The sequence below is a fragment of the Suncus etruscus genome, chromosome 6 (assembly GCF_024139225.1).
Source record: "Suncus etruscus isolate mSunEtr1 chromosome 6, mSunEtr1.pri.cur, whole genome shotgun sequence".
Lineage (NCBI taxonomy): Eukaryota > Metazoa > Chordata > Mammalia > Eulipotyphla > Soricidae > Suncus > Suncus etruscus.
The window spans coordinates 84,820,961-84,826,109 of record NC_064853.1 but is presented as its reverse complement, the minus strand read 5'-3'; the positions used below and the strand labels follow the sequence as shown (position 1 = coordinate 84,826,109).

The 5,149-nt window shown below is 33.8% G+C and overlaps 1 non-coding gene across 1 annotated transcript; it reads left to right on the top strand.

Annotated features, from left to right (window-relative positions):
* Positions 1–4,807: 4,807 nt before the first annotated feature.
* LOC126012327 (U6 spliceosomal RNA) lies at positions 4,808–4,911 on the top strand. Its single transcript, XR_007496842.1, has one exon. It is a non-coding gene; the product is annotated as a U6 spliceosomal RNA (small nuclear RNA).
* The last annotated feature ends 238 nt before the right edge of the window (positions 4,912–5,149 follow it).

Below are 5,149 nucleotides of genomic sequence, written 5' to 3'. Positions count from 1 at the left end.
GAACTCAAATTATTTCTAAATACATTTAGAATATAAATAAATATACATTATAGTCTGGGAACAACATAAAAGCCTTATACATTACACATAAATGAATTGAATTATTGAAATATAAACAATTCAGTAATGCTGGATATTGACCACGTTATTTGTAAGTTTGATAAGAGTTAGTATGATGGAATCTGGAGTGATAGCACAGCAGTAAAACTATTCTCTGAGTCTGCCAGGAGTAACCCTTGAATGCCACCAGGTATGACTCAAAAACCAAAATAAATAAATAAATAAATAAATAAAGTTAGTATGATGGCATTATTGGATATTTTTTCTATGTATAGTCTCATAGATGCATCTACATATAATCAACATTTTGTTTGTTTATTTGTTTTTGGGTCACACCCGGTGGCACTCAGGGGCAACTCCTGGCTCTGTGCTCACATATCACTCCTGGCAGGCTCGAGGGACCATGTGGAATGCCGGGATTTGAACTCTGGTCAGTCCTGTGTTAGCCACATGCAAGGCAAATGCCCTACCACTGTGCTATTGCTCTGGCCCCTGTTATCAACTTTTTTAACTATTGGAAGTTAAATACTTATTGCCTATTCTTAAAAATAAATATGCTCAATTTTAATTATAATATATTCTCAGTTCATAATTTAATTACATAAGTTATCTGCTTTTCCTATTTCTACTCTGGTTATAGAGAAAGTAATGCAGATTTTAAAAGACTAATATTAAGTGTTTTAAACAAAAATACAATTAAATACAGACTTAAATGAGCACATTTCCCTTCCATTTCTATTCCTATATTTTTATTTATAAAACTGAAGTTTATCAAGCTTTAGTAATTCAATTAGCCAGTACTTGTTCAATTGACCTGAATCCAAAATAGAGGATGAAAGAAAATATCAAGATAATACAAAATGAAACATTTTGTTTGGCTGAATATCTCAAGTATACATATATATTGTATTTTTAAATTGTGTGGAATGAAATATCAGGTTATGACCTAAATCTTTTAATGAGCTTGTATACAAAAATTCAATCCAAGATAAATATTTATTATTTTCCTTAAAAACTAACCTGCTTTGTGGTATTGGTTCAATTCAGTAGATTTGTTATTAAAAGAGCAACACTGATTCAGCACTTTTATTCAGATGTGAATTTGTTTAATGTTGCAGATCTTGCGCAATAACCTGGAATAATAAAAATTTAGAGATTATATCAGTTATATAGTCATTAGAAATAGACTTCTTAGTGACTTGAAGTTATTCTCTTAATTGTAATTTCTCCTTTTCACATTCACTTGAGTCCTAAATTGTAACTGACTACAATGCTTGAGCTGCTCATGGCAGGCCTCCTGCAGATCTTTAAGTATAAACAAATAAGAAAACAGATGTTAGATTTTATCCTCCTCCTCTAAAGTACAAACATCCTCCTCATCTAAAATACAATACATGATTAGCACAAGAAAACAAAGTCAGCTGCATTCTCCAAAAACCTGCTTTCCTCACACTTTTTTGTAAATCTTATTTGTTTTGAAAAACATTTTCAGCCTTTAATAGAATGTTAATCACAGTACCTGACAAATTTTATAAGGCTATAATTGCATTCTTCATAATTTTACATTATATTCATTCTTATGGTTGCTGTATCGCTAATGCTTAAAACGGTCTAGTATTTGATTCTGAAAGTACAGCATCTTTCATCACCCTATCCCACATCATTTTTAAAATTTGGAATTTAAGCAATGCAAAATGAGGTCAGAACCCGGCTTTGAAGTTACCGTATTTTTTCAGCGTGTAAGACGACCGGGCAAGACGACCCCCTAATTTTACAGTTAAAACATAAGTTTAGGCCTATATTTGCTGTATAAGACAGAATGTTCCTGTGCTGCAATTGTATCTTCCACAGTGAGCCAATCACAACAAGCAAAGGTCCAAAGGTTATACTGTAATAGACGTCCTCTCTGACTCTGGCCAATCTGAGTAGGCATTTTACAGTGTATATTCGGGTACAGAACACTGTATAATTTGCATGCATAAAAAGCCTGCTTGGATTGGCTGAGTTAGAGAGGTGGTCTGAGGAGCCTTGCAGTGATTGGTGGAGGATCGAGTTGGAAAATTAGTTTTGTGGCAATAGTCAGACAATTTTCGTTTAGCGGCATATTGAAACATTTTTCGGGATATACTCAGTGTATAAGACGACCCCTGATATTCGGTTGACTTATTTTTTTTTGTTTCAAAAGTCACCTTACATGCCGGAAAATACAGTAGTCAGAAAGTCCGTAAATTTTCCTTTCCTATGGAAATTTGGAACTGCTTAGTTCTGTACTTCTACATATTTGGCAAGGCATTGTTGATTGTTGTTAATAGCTGAGCTCAGGATACCTTAATTTGAGATTAAACACATTTTTTTGTTTTGTTTTTGGGTCACACCCTGTGATGCTCAGGGATTACTATTCCTGGCTCCGCTGAGCTCAAAATCGCCCCTGGCAGTCTCGTGACCATATGGGATACAGAAAGTAGAACCCCCAACTCCTGGGTTGGCCTTGTGCAAGGCAAATGCCCTACCGCTGTGCTGTCTCTCCTGCACCTAATTATTTAGTTTTTAGTTAATAATCTGGTTTCCACTCTTCTCCAAAGAAAACATATCACTAAGTTAAACTTTTTGACTTTCCTTTTCTGACTCCTGGCGAAGTATAATTAAGCCATTGTTTGTTTTGGGGGTCTAAGTCCAGCAATGTACAGGGCTTACTCTTTGTTCTGTACTCTGGGATCACTGCTGCAAGGGCTTTGAAGACCATATGAGGTATCAGGGATCAAACCCAGGTCCACTGCATATAAGGGTAAGGTTTCCTTATCCATCATGCAAACCTATTTAACAAACTACGAGAGCAATACTTTTGTCCTAAGGACTAGTTTTGATTCTTTTTTTCTTCATTAGATGATGGTTATGATGGTGAGAATGATGATAATGGTGATGATAATGATTTGTTTTGGAGCCTAATCTAGCAGTGCTCAGGGCTTACTCCTTGCTCTATGCTCAAGAATAACACCTGGCTTTACTCAGGGACCCTATGGGATACCAGGGATTAAATTTAGGTGATGCTCTGCAAGGAAAATTTATTTTTTAGTACACTATTATTGCTCTTACCCCCATCAGATTATTTTTAAATGTATTGGCCAGTTTTGCTACCTATTATGAGTTTCAACTTTAGAAACATTGAATCAAGAATTTGGAAAACAAGTCATTAATACAGTATTTTTTTAGATTAGTATCACAAGTTTTATAGATATTTGGCTTGTCTTGAATGAGGATGTTATTAATGTTATTAAATGTTTAAATAGTACCTAAAGAGTCTATTTTTAATATTTGATATACATTTTATATAAATACTTAAATTAATTTCACTCATTCTCTTTGGAAAACATATGAATTTCTCAAGTTTTAAGATATTTTAGGGGCAAGATATACCACAGGTAAGGCATCACTTGTCTTGTATTCAATTGACCTGGCATAACCTAATCTAATAGTCTTCTGAGCAGAGCCAACAATGCTCCCCAAACACAAAGTATACCCTGAGCACAATCAATGTTGCTCCATACCACCAAGAAAAGTAAAAAAGAAGATAATTAAAATAATCAAGAAATTCAGAATTGGCAGAAAATTGGATTAGTGTTTTGTTTATTTGTGATGTTTTATTTTATGTTTAATATTGAACTATCTATGTACCATGTAGTATCATGGAGCTAGAGATAGCAATTTGTAAATTAGTGCAAGAACCTCTAAGTTTCCCCTGAAAATGTATTGAATTCATTCAATTTTAAGAGCACAAGTGGCAGTGTGAAACTTCTTTATGTCCTAACACCTAAAATTTCTCTGTGCTCGCTTGATTGATCCTTCCTGGCAAATCTTACTGCTATAGTCTTAAGTATGTGCAATAAAGGCTTTAGAGAGCCTCACATAGTAAAGAATTGATGTTTCCTATTTGCAACAAGAAAAGGAGACTTCTGGTTAATAACCATAATTATAAGCCATTCTAAAAGTGAAAGGTCCAATCTCACTCAAGCTTTCATGACTGTAGTCTAGACTGCCGATATCTGAACTTCAAATTCATGAGGGATCTCCAGCTAAGTCACTCATAAGTTTTAAGTACAACTCTGAGATATTAAATGATAATATCTTATAGATAAATCTATGATTAACCAATAAATCTATAGCTTCACAATAATTTATAACTAATAACTTTTCAAAAACAAATTACACTCAATTGTGTCATTCTTTAATTATATTAAATTTTAAAATACAAGGTGATTGTTTGCTCTCTAGATATAATATATTGTACATATATATGTATATATGTGTGTATTTTAAATTACTTTCTTTACTCTTACTTTTTTTTTTGTATCACACCTAGCTGTGCTCAGGGCTTATTCCTGGCTCTGCATTCAGAAATTACTTTTAACAGGCTCAGGGGATCTTAGAGGTTTCCAGGGGTCAAATCAGGGACTGTCCACTAAAAGGCAACTTTCCTATCAGCTAAAACATTGCACTCAGCCATTGCTTTCTTTACACCGAATGATAAGAAAATCTTCAGCAAGGGATTTAGCTTACTCCTTAAATTCCCTCTTCTGTCTGCAATCGCTCACCAATGAGAAAATATACAAGTTGTCATAGACTATAGACATCAGGATAAGTTTTGAGTGCTGTAAATAATCACCAACCAACACAAACTGAAACATCCATTCTTACATTTATTGTCTGTTTTAAATTGATCTGTTTTATGCTACTTAAGAAAGAATTCTTGGTGCTTGCTTCGGCAGCACATATACTAAAATTAGAACGATACAGAGATTAGCATGGCTCCTGCGCGAGTATGACACGCACATTTATGAAGCGTTCCATATTAAAAAAAAAAGAATTCTTGGACAGCCTAGGAATCATGTACCCTTAGAATATGTTGTCCTTTTGGGTCATACAGTTTCACCATGTGCTAATGATCATCGGTCTACTTAGTTATCACATTTTCTCATACCTAGTTTGCTCATTTTAATTTTATCAAAAACATGTATTTTTATTGATTTTTCCATACTTTCAGTTAAATTATTAAAAATACTATTTTGACTGCAAAAAAAGAAACAATTCTGTG